Source organism: Microtus pennsylvanicus, chromosome 7 (genome assembly GCF_037038515.1).
Source record: "Microtus pennsylvanicus isolate mMicPen1 chromosome 7, mMicPen1.hap1, whole genome shotgun sequence".
NCBI classification, from domain to species: domain Eukaryota; kingdom Metazoa; phylum Chordata; class Mammalia; order Rodentia; family Cricetidae; genus Microtus; species Microtus pennsylvanicus.
In genome coordinates this window covers 48,550,192-48,562,876 of record NC_134585.1, presented here as the reverse complement: position 1 = coordinate 48,562,876, position 12,685 = coordinate 48,550,192, and positions in this window count along the sequence as shown.

The following is a 12,685-nucleotide window of genomic DNA, read 5'->3' as shown; positions in this document are numbered from 1 at the left end:
TACATGGGAGAATCTGAAATGAGGAAAGGATGCGTAAATGAAGTAAATACAGTATTTATGTTTATAATTGTCAAAACTACTTAGTTTAATTTTTTTAAGTCAAAAATAATAACATAAGAAGATTTGTACTCAGTGAATATATCCCAAATATTCTATACATATCATAACATTAAACACTAGTGATAAGAATATTTTTGATTTACTTTAATAAAGCTCTATCTAAGAAGGCTAAGTCAAACATAGATGTAACTGTGGCTAGCAGAGGGAAAACCCGTGAAGGTCTTGAAAACAGGGCCCAGAGTCCTGCATAATAGTAGAAGGCCATGTGAAGAGTGAAGGACAGCAAAAGTCACTTGCTATTGAACAAGAGGTGCAAAATATTGATACTACTAATAAATCATATAATAATAAATAAAAGTGATAGGCATCAGAGACAAGAGAGAAGACAAGGTGTTCCTCATAGAAAATATGAAAAAGAATTTTTTACTACTCGTAAGATAGCCTTAGCACGTAAAAACAATATTATGGCCATAAGGAACATTTTTTTGCTGCAGCCTGACATTGGATCCCAATCCAGGATTCTAGCCTATATCACTTGGAATTCATAGGATTTAAAAAGGTTGAAGTGACAATAAACAGTGAAACTTTTCATGCATAATAGACAGAATGAGCAAAGATCTCAATCATGATTTTATATTTTAGTATTCTCAATAAGAGAAAAATACTTTGATAAAGTAATACTTGGTAAAATATGCTTTAGATACCCCACATTTTAATAAAAACTTGACTATGAGATTTGTTCTTAGTGGAAAAGTTTCTTCATATCTAACGTTCCTTAGCTATTTTAACATTATTATTTTAAGAAGTTCCTTTTTTTGTTTATTTTTCCACCCGTACAATACATTCTGACACCTGCCTTCCTTCCCTCCACTATTCCCAGTAGCCCCACCCCATTACAACATCCCCTCTCCCTTAGATTCAGTGCTCCTCAGTCGACCTTCAGAAAAAAATTAGGACTGTCAGGGATAAGAATCAAACACAGCAAACATAACAAGATGCAATAAGAATTGGCAGAAACCCTCATGTCAGCATTATCTTTTTGATGTCATATTATTTTAAAAGCCACTGCTTTCAAACACTTTTCTTGGCCTTACAATACCTTGTGGAATTAAAAATGTTATGAATTTAATTAATATTATAGTTGTTTTAAGTATCAAATGCTCCCTTCTCAGTAGATCTCCACCATCCACACTGTATCGGTTGATCTCTTAAAAGATTATTTTATTTTTTATTCTTCTCTCATGTATTACATTCTGATCATAGTTTCCTTTCCTTCCTCTTCACCCAGTCTCTCCCCTTACATCTACCCTTTCCCCAGATCCACCCCTCCCTCTTTTCCCTTCAGAAAAGGGTAGCCCTCCCCAGGGCTGTCAGTCAAACCTTACATATCAAGTAGCAGTAAGACTAGGCACAACCCCTCTTACTAAGGCTGGGTGAGACATCACAGTTGGAGAAAAAGGGTCCCCAAAGCAGGCAAAAGAGTAGGAGACAGCCTCTGCTTCTTCTGTTTGGAGTCACACAAACCATAACAGAAATGCAGAGATTCTAGAACAGTCTTATACAGTCTATGAGATTATCAGTTCAGTCTCTATGAACTCCTATGAGTTCAGCTTAGTTGATTCTATGGGATTTCTTGAGATGTCCTTAACCCCCTCTCTTCTAGTGAATACAAGCCATGTTGGTCTTTCTGGGTCTGGGTTACCTCACTCAGGATGATTTTATCTAGTTCCCATCCATTCATCTACATATTTCAAGAAGTCATTGTTTTTAACAGCTGAGTAACTTTTGTGTAAATGTACCACATGTTCTTTATTCAGTCTTTGGCTGAGGGGCATGTAGGTTGTTTCCAGTTTCTGGTTATTACAAGGAAGGCTGCTATGAGCATAGTTGGGTAAGTGTCCTTGTGGTGTGGTAGTGTGTCCTTTGAGTATATGCCCAGGAGTGGTATAGCTGGGACTTAAGATTGGTCAAGTCTCAGCATTTTTTTTATTTTTCTCATATTTTATTTAAAATTGGAACCATGAAGTATATTATAGCACTTTACTTAGATACTTAAATTAGCCCTTTGATTATATTTTCTAGATTATTTACAATGTCTTCTAAATCCTTAGATTTTAACTGCAGTTGTGGGAAGAGTCAGATAAAGGGAGTCTGCAGTTTTAAATGGAAGAACTTTTGTAAATGCTTCAAATGTAATTCCTTTCTTCCATCAGCCTATTTTTTATATGTCCCTATCATTATATCAAAACATTGAAGAGTTGCGATCTGGTTTTCTGTTGATGATCACCATTTCACACAAGATCATTTGCCTTATATCTTCATATTTAAAGATACTTTTAAATCCTTATAGTTCATATAGATCACATAGTTCATTTGTCACATGTGCAAGAATGTACATAGAGGGTAGTTTCATATTAGAAACTATCTTCATATAAGAAACTTATCTTCATATAAGAAATTGGATACCTATGACTTTCACATGGCACAATTTAGCCAGTCTTTTTCTTATAGCAATTGTATATTTCTGTTTCCAAGGAGAGTTACATATACACATTTCCTTTCCTGAACATAGATACTTCAATTTCTTCAGTGTATAACGGATTCGTTTACCTGATTTATAATTTAATAAGCATACATTTTAATTTTATATAATGAAAAGACTATAACTGTATACTGTATACAATCTTATATCTGTATAAAATATACAAAGCAACATTGTATATCTGGAATATTAACATTTTAGAGATTATTTTGCTATCTCTTTATCTTATTTTATATTTTTATTAAATTTTTTTTATTTTTAAATCATTTTTTTATTGAGAAAATGAGAAAGAAAAAACAAGTTTCCACCTCCTCCCAGCCTCCCATTTCCCTCCCCCTCCTCCCACCCTTCTCCCCCTCCCCCCACTCCTTTCCCCCTCCCTCTCCTGTCCAAAGAGCAGTCAGGGTTCCCTGCCCTGTGGTAAGTCCTAGGTCCTCCCCCCTCCGTCCATATCTAGGAAGGTGAACATCCAAACTGGCTAGGCTCCCACCAAGCCAGCACATTACGTAGGATCAAAACCCCTTGCCATTGCCCTTGGCGTCTCATCAGCCCTCATTGTTCGCCATGTTCAGAGAGTCCAGTTTTATCCCATGCTTTTCGGTAACAGTCCAGCTGGCCTTGGTGAGCTCCCAGTAGATCAGCTCCACTGTCTCAGTGGGTGGGTGCACCCCTCGTGGTCCCGACCTCTTTGCTCTTGTTCTCCCTCCTTCTGCTCCTCATTGGGACCTTGGAAGCTCAGTCCAGTGCTCCAGTGTGGGTCTCTGTCTCTATCTCCATCCATCACCAGATGAAGGTTCTATGATGATATGCAAGATATTCGTCAGTATTGCTATAGGATAGGGTCATTTCAGGTTCCCTGTCCCCAGCTGCCCAAGGAATTAACTGGGGACCTCGGCTTGGGCACCTGGGAGCCACTCTAGGTTCAAATCTCTTGCCAACCCTAAGGTGGCTCCCTTAACTAAGAATTGTGCTTCCGTGCTCCCCTATCTAACCTTCCTTTATCCCAATCCTCCTTTTTCCCCTAGTTCCCCCCTTCCTCCCCTTCTCCCTTTTCTCTTCCCATCTCCCCTTACCCCCATCCCACCCCACCCCCAAGATCTCAATTTTCTCCCCGGCAACTTTGTCTACTTCCCATAGCCAAGAGGATAACTATATGTTTTTCCTTTGGTTCACCTTCTTACTTAGCTTCTTTAGGATCACCAATTGTAGGCTCCGTGTCCCTTATTTATGGCTAGAAACCAATCATGAGTGACTACATCCCATATTCATCTTTTTGGGTCTGGGTTACCTCACTCAGGATAGTGTTTTCTATTTCCATCCATTTGCATGCAAAATTCGAGAAGTCATTGTTTTTTACCGCAGCATAGTACTCTAATGTGTAGATATTCCACACTTTCTTCATCCATTCTTCCATTGAAGGGCATCTAGGTTGTTTCCAGGTTCTGGCTATTACAAATAATACTGCTATGAACATAGTTGAACAAATGCTCTTGTCATATGATAGGGCATTTCTTGGGTATATTCCCAGGAGTGGTATTGCTGGGTCCAGGGATAGGTTGATCCCGAATTTCCTGAGAAACCGAAACACTGCTTTCCAGAGTGGTTGCACAAGATTGCATTCCCACCAGCAATGGATGAGGGTACCCCTTCCTCCGCAGCCTCTCCAGCAAAGGCTATCATTGGAGTTTTTTATTTTAGCCATTCTGACAGGTGTAAGATGATATCTTAAAGTTGTTTTGATTTGCATTTCCCTGATCGCTAAGGAGGTTGAGCATGACCTTAAGTGTCTTTTGGCCATTTGAACTTCCTCTGCTGAGAATTCTCTGTTCAGATCAGTGCCCCATTTTTTAATTGGGTTAATTAGCATTTTAAAGTCTAGTTTCCTGAGTTCTCTATATATTTTGGAGATCAGACCTTTGTCTGTTGTGGGGTTGGTGAAGATCTTCTCCCAGTCAGTGGGTTGCCTTTGTGTCTTAGTGACAGTGTCCTTTGCTTTACAGAAGCTTAAAAATTTCTGCCTCCTCCTTGCCTCCCTTTTCCGTCCCCCTCCCCCCACTCCCCATGGTCCACTCCCCTCCGCCCTCCCTCTCCAGTCCAAAGAGCAGTCAGGGTTTCCTGCCCTGTGGGCAGTCCAAGGTCTTCCCCCCTCCATCCAGGTCTAGGAAGGTGGGCATCCAAACCGGCTAGGCTCCCACAAAGCCAGTACATGCAGTAGGGTCAAAATTCAGTGCCATTGTCCTTGGCTTCTCAGCAGCCCTCATTGTCCACCATATTCAGTAAGTCCGGTTTTATACCATGCATTTTCAGTCCCAGTCCAGCTGGTATGTTCCTAGTATCCATGATCTTTCTCAGAATTTTATTATGAAGGGATATTGGGTTTTGTCAAAGGCTATTCCAGCATCCAATAAAATTATGATGTGTTTTTTTTCCCTTTCAGTTTGCTTATACATCACTACAATGAAGAGCTCTTATCATGTAATCAAGGCTCAAGGCTTCAAGGCATTTTCATTGCTAAGGACAGAAGAGTTCTTGTAAGAATTGGAGATTGTAATAATTTAAGGCAGGCTTTAGTGAGAATTAATTAATACATACAATGCTAAAGTTTGTTGTTCCATTATGATCATTTGTGTTGAAAATACTGCCATCAATCATATGAGAACACTGACTAAGATGATTTAGAAATTATTTATTAATTTCTGAACCTTAGGTGATTTTTGTGTGTATATTTATAAGTACCATACTGTTTATTTAGCCACGGGAAAATGCATTATCATTTATAAATTATGCTGCCCATCGTTTACATCATTACAGGATTACCAACACATATGTTTCCTGATCCAGTCATAAAGCATATATGTCTTCCTTCCTCATACTTTTCCACAACAATGAAGAATTAATCTTTGCAATTGCTTACCTATGTAAATGGAATTATCTTACATATTTAGGGGTAATGCAGTGGGTAGAATTAAGTTCCTTGCTTCTAACCATTGGTGATACAACAAATTTCAATGACTCCTACATGGGTATTAAAATTAGTGGAAGTTCTCAAAAAATGTCAATGCTATCATAATATGCTTAAGTCTGTTTTATTCATTTGTGAGAAGTAAGGTCTTACCTCCATGACACCCTTGAGATATAATCCTAATTCCCAAGCTTCCACAATTTCCATTAATTCAGTACTCAAGTTTTAAAACATAGAGAATTAACATAGGTATATTTTTATATTTACAAACGAATGAGTTACTCTAAGTAAATTATACTAAAGCAACTCTAAATGTCTATGAATAGGAAATTATGTATATTTATAAAATAAAATTATTTTTTTCCTTAGTAAATCAGCAGATATTTTAATTAGCCTTGAACTGCAACAAGTAGCTGTTAATTCTGCATAATTTAACCACGCAATTAATGGTTCGAGTTACCCTGATTTAACATAAAATAAAATTATTGACCAATGAGAATAAGGATAAACATACGATATTATTAATTTAACATAAAGTTTAGTTGATTAGTTTTGTAAGCAGCTGCATGTTTCTTGCATTTGATTGATTCATCATTTAAAAAACGACTCCCAGTCCCAGTCACTGTAGACGATCACGTCTGGGTCCATGGTTCTACTGAGAGTGGGGAGTGTGCTGAAGTCCTGGTCCTGAATTGCCACTAAAGGTCACAGAGTCCCAAGGTTAGGACTGCAGCCCTTCCCACCTGAGTGGCCAGTCCCTTTACCCAGAGTCAGGACATTGACAGGGAACAAGCTGTTGCCTAGGGCCATTGCTGGGTCTGTGATCTAGCTATTGCTGGGATCTGTGTTGGTGCCTGTACACTGTGTCATCTCATGAGGCCCTAGGAACCATGTGAGATGAATTCAGAAGGCCTTACTGAGCGGCCTGCCCTTCACTGGCCCTGGAAAAGCTGGTTTTGTTTCTCGTTGACCATTATAGCAAGAAAGCTGGCCCCTGATAGCTGTAGAGATGGCTTGATGCTATCACCACAGGCCAGGGTGTAGCAAACTTGAGGGCATGCATGTAGGGGAGCTGACTCTACCCACTTGCCCTAGGTGGTTTGACTCACTCTAGCACTACCCAGTCTAGGACCTGCTGGAGCTGGTGGGACTGGTCCTGTGAAATAATACCTGTAAGAACGCTAAGACTTGTGGCAGTCACAGGATGTACCAAAGATCTAGTGAGGATTCAGTGATGATGGTTTATCAGAAACCGGAGGCCTTGAACCAGACCCGTGACTCATTGTAATGAACTATTTGCCAGTAAATCTGATGGGACAAAGAGGTTTACTATAAGGCACTGAAGCCCCCATTGCCATCAGAATGTATGAAAAGGAGTTGAAGAAGCAGGAAAGAAGAAGCAAAGAGATTTTTCTGTTGTTGTGCTCTTTTTTTTTTTTGAGTTTGTTTTTGTTTGCTTGCTTACATTGATTTGTTTCCTAATGTGGGGGAGAGTGGCAGGGATCAGGGGAGGATATGGAGGAACCAGGAGGTGAGAAGAATTGGGGTTCATGATGTGAATCTCTGAAACATTTAATAAAGAAGAGAATATATATATATGCTCTTAGCTATAGAAAGAATCGTTTTCTGAAAACAAACAAGCATACAAAAAATACTCAACTAACCAAACAGATAAACAAAAAGAAATATGTAACAAAACTGCCTTACCATGAAAATAGCTTTCTTTATAAGTGAGGTTTTATACAGGGGGAAGGATTTGGTCCTACCTCAACTTGGTATACCAGATATTTTTGACTCCCCAAAGGAGGACTTAACACCTCTGAGGAGTCAATAGGGTGGTGGGAAAATAGGAGATGAGGGGGAAGGGTATCAAGGGGAAATAGCGGTTGGTGTATAAAATGAATATATATATATATATATATATATATATATATATATATATATATATATATATGACTGGTAACGGTAGTAGTTCTAATAGAAATAAATACACACCTTTCCCAGGGAAGCTAAAATAAAAAAAGTAGAAGTTTTATTAATTAGCTTTATTAAGGCTCCAAATCTAATCACTTTTTGATCCCACCTGATCTTCAATTTTTCATATGTGAAAATGTTCTATTTATACAGATAATATTCTTTAATTATTTTTTTAAATAAAAGAGTCCTTAACCTATTATTCAGGCATAAAAGAGCTTTTACACATTTTCCGTTGTTTCAACACTTTGGAGACATGCCTTCCACATCATTCATAATTTTGTTAGCACTGTGTGTAAAGTATAATTAACAAACAATTTTTGAATAAGAGATTTACTTTGTCACTGATTCTATATGATAGAATATTGACTGCAATCCTTGGTTTTATTGATCAGAGGAGCTTTACTAGAAATCATTACATGTAGAACATGTGCCAAGCCAATGAAATTCTTAGGCTGACAAAGTGGGAGATTTCGCTTTCTTTCTTTCTTTCTTTCTTTCTTTCTTTCTTTCTTTCTTTCTTTCTTTCTTTCTTTCTCTGTTTGTAGTTTCTGTTTTTAAATTGATTTTTATTGAGCTCTAGATTTTTCTCTGCTCCTCTCCCTGCCTCTCCCCTCCCCCCTTCAGCCCTCCCCCAAGGTCCAACATGGGAAATTTCTAAGTGATATGTGCATGTCTGTGTGTGCAGAAAGAAAGAAAGATAAATAGATAGATAGATATAGATAGATGAGATATTTTCCCCTTTTTTACTTCTGCTTCCTCCTCTTTTGTTCTCCTTCCCATGAAATTAGGACAACAAACCCATTGAGATGAGGTTATTTATAGCTCAGTAAACCATATCAGTGATTTTCTGTACCTCAATAATGTATTTTTTTCTTAGTCCAGTGGTGTTGTTAAGGCAACAATAAACTGGAAAACTGGTGAACTATAAAAGAAAGAGATTTGTTTGGACCATTTTTGGAGAAGCAGAGAAGTTAATATCCTGCAGTCTGCTGGCATATTACTGTGGAAAGCCTATAAATGTGGAAGAGAGATTACATAGAAACTGAGACCAAATGTTTGCTTTGTTACTGCACTGACAGTTAATGATCCAATATTAAGACAAATGGATATTGTTCCCACCAGAAAAGCATCTTTCTTATTTAAATGTCCCCCATAGCTCTGGTACAGTTACACATATCAAGTCTTAGACTATTGGGTGGTGGTAAGCCCTATTCATACCACACCAGCTCTGAACAATTCGAGCAGATGGTGTTTTTTAAAAGTAGGAATTATATTGGTCTAGTAAAGTGATGGTAAATTCTCTAAGATCCATGACGTAGCTAGCCCTGCGTAGTTGGCTAGGCTTAGAGTACCAAGCATCATTTACCCCTTTGTGAGGGATCTTTTAAGTCCAACTCGACAGTTGTTGGTTACAGCCAACAAAAGAGTGCTGTTATTGCATCTTTATAGATATCTTACCATGCTTGTCATCATTATGGTTCATAGGCATAGCAGCTGATGAGGACTACTGATTGCTATTCTCTATTGGTATCTTGCATAGCAACTTCTGGAAGGAAGCTTTCTGATCAGAGCCAGCTCAGACAGAGTCCTGTATCAGAAGTATGTGGTGTCTTCAGAAAGAGGGACTTACCTTTAACATCTAGGCAGCAATGGAGGGCAACAGCAAAATAACCTGTATTGTTCTGAGAGTTACTTGGATTCCACTGATCAAAAATTCAACTGAACTTTCTAATCAGGTACTGGAGTGTTTTTTTTTAGATGGTTCTTATAGATAATATTATCAGACTCACTGACATAATTAATTTGTGTGTGTGTATATATGTACATATGGGATTATTTATATATACTTATATGTATTATATGTAATTTTAGAAATATATGAAATAACATGGTTCCTTAGAGCTTTTTCAGAAAAAAGTCTTACTGTTCTTTGTCCCTCCTCCCTCCTTGTTCTACTAAATTAGCCTACTTTTCCCCTCCTCTTTTTTCATTTGTTTTGATTTACTTATTTATTAATTCAATATTTATTCCTTTTTTTTTTGATTTTTCGAGACAGGGTTTCTCAGTAGCTTTTGGTTCCTGACCTGGAACTAGCTCTTGTAGACCAGGCTGGCCTCGAAGTCACAGAGATCCACCTGCTCTGCCTCCCGAGTGCTGGGATTAAAGGCATACGCCACCACCGCCCGGCTAATATTTATTCCTAAAACATTTCTGTGCTCAACTTTGGATATGATAATGGGTGAGTTACGTATATGATAAACATCTTAACTATTCAACATTACCTTTATGGTATGTTCTTTTACAACACTGCAAATGTCATAGTATGCCTGATTCTCTTTGTCTATACCAAAGAGGTAACACAGCACAAAGAAGGATTCTGAGAAGACTTTGTACTCAGATATTGTATGTGTTGGCCAACAGTGTTTATTTCTGGCCCTGATCAAGAGATTTCCATAGGTCATCAAGTGCCTCCTTCCCAGGAAGTCTCATCATCCTGGGGAAGATGTATCTACTCACTGGCATTTATGATGATTTATTGTAATTTAAAATATGCAGACAAGAAAAAAATCAATATGAAATGGTTTAATCATTCAGGTCTGTATTTCTAAATGAATATGTTGGCTATGCTTATATGGTTTTATTAAACAGACAGCTGTTTTGACCTTATCTCTCCAGAAAGTAGTATTTGTTTCCTTCAGGGTCCCTAACTTTCTTCCTGACTGTTCTAAAACTAGCACAAAAGAGAACATAAAGCTATCAAAATTAAGATCAAAAATTAACAACAAATTACAAAATGGGTAAAACTATGGATCTTTTTTTCATGAAATAGTTAAGAGCAATCATTTATGTACTGAAAAATACAGAAAAAAATATCAACCACACCGTGCTTATCTCTACAGTTTTGCAAATTTACTAGGGAAAAAGGAAGAAGGTGACTTAGTGGGATCGACTCTTAAGCCTATCTTGTATCTTGAAGCAGTTATCAATCACCAAAAGAAAGGACTTACTGCTGAGTCTGTTTAATGAACATAATTTGATGTATTTCAAAAGTTGTAAATATAAAAATTACTTCATCATTTAGATTACATATTTAATCAATACATGAAATGGCTCTGACTCACTGATACATGATGAAAAAAATGAGTGGTAAAACTGTGGCAGAAAATCCACTGAATATATACTATATATATAAAATTATAATATATATTATATATATTAAGAAATGTGCTATCACTCCCAGTTTATGCATGTTAGATTGCCCTGAAGTACACTTCCTAGATGATGAGCGATAGAACTAGAAAATAATTTCTGGATCATCTATCTGTGTATCTACCTATCTATCTACCTACCTACCTACCTACCTATCATCTATTTATTTAGTTTAGTAACTAATGCCTGTTGTGTTAACCATGTCTTAGTATACCAGCTGTTCATTGCAATGTCACAGAATCTTTTATTTTTTTTTAAATTTATTTATTTATTAAAGATTTCTGTCTCTTCCCCGCCACCGCCTCCCATTTCCCCCCCCCCCCAATTAAGTCTCCCCCCAGCCCGAAAAGCAATCAGGGTTCCCTATCCTGTGGGAAGTCCAAGGAACCCCCACCTCCATCCAGGTCTAGTAAGTTGAGCATCCAACCTGCCTAGGCTCCCACAAAGCCAGTGCGTGCAGTAGGATCAGAAACCCATTGCCATTGTTCTTGAGTTCTCAGTAGTCCTCATTGTCCGCTATGTTCAGAGAGTCCGGTTTTATCCCAGGCTTTTCCAGACCCAGGCCAGCTGGCCTTGGTGAGTTCCCAATAGAACATCCCCATTGTTTCAGTGTGTGGGTGCACCCCTCGCGGTCCTGAGTTCCATGCTCGTGCTCTCTCTCCTTCTGCTCCTGATTTGGACCTTGAGATTTCAGTCCTGTGCTCCAATTTGGGTCTCTGTCTCTGTCTCCTTTCATCGTTTGCTGAATGTTAATATTCAGGAGGATGCCTATATGTTTTTCTTTGGGTTCTCCTTATTTAGCTTCTCTAGGATCACTAATTATAAACTCAATGTCCTTGGTTTATGGCTAGAAACCAAATATGAGTGAGTACATCCCATGTTCCTCTTTTTGGGTCTGGCTTACCTCACTCAGGATAGTGTTTTCTATTTCCATCCATTTGTATGCAAAATTCATGAAGTCCTTGTTTTTTATTGCTGAGTAGTACTCTAATATGTATAAATTCCATACTTTCTTCATCCATTCTTCCATTGAAGGGCATCTAGGTTGTTTCCAGGTTCTGGCTATCACAAACACTGCTGCTATGAACATTGTAGAGCATATACTTTTGTTGTATGATAAGGCCTCTCTTGGGTATATTCCCAAGAGTGGTATTGCTGGGTCCAAGGGTAAGTTGATCCCGAGTTTCCTGAGAAACCGCCATACTGCCTTCCAAAGTGCTTGCACAAGTTTGCATTCCCACCAGCAATGGATGAGTGTACCCCTTTCTCCACAACCTCTCCAACAAAGGCTATCATTGGTATTTTTGATTTTAGCCATTCTGACAGGTGTAAGATGGTATCTTAAAGTTGTCTTGATTTGCATTTCCCTGATCGCTAAGGAAGTTGAGCATGACCTTAAGTGTCTTTTGGCCATTTGAACTTCTTCTGTTGAGAATTCTCTGTTCAGCTCAATGCCCCATTTTATAATTGGGTTGATTAGCCTTTTACGGTCTAGTTTCTTAAGTGTGTAAAATATTTATTAAAGGAAAAAGCAATTTGAATTTAAAGCAACAACTCTCAAAGGCAATGGTGTATAGTAGAAGAGAGAAAGAAGAGAACATGTCTCAAAACACAGAAAAAAAATAATCTATGATGTCTTATGGCATACAAAGGGGTCACCATGATGACTTGATAGACATATTAAAAATAACTAGGAGATGCAAACTACAGGTGAAAACATGAAGTCATAAATCATAGTTAACTATCTTGAAATTTATCATTTCATATTGTACATATGAATTGAGTTATCAAATATTATCCCATAGAGCTGTAAATCTAGCATGTATGTTTTGAAGGCATTGTCTAAAACATTAGTCATTTTGGTTGAAATAAACTAGATTTCACCTAAAGGCATATTGCTGTCTAGATTTTGAGCATCCCCTATCTAGATTCAT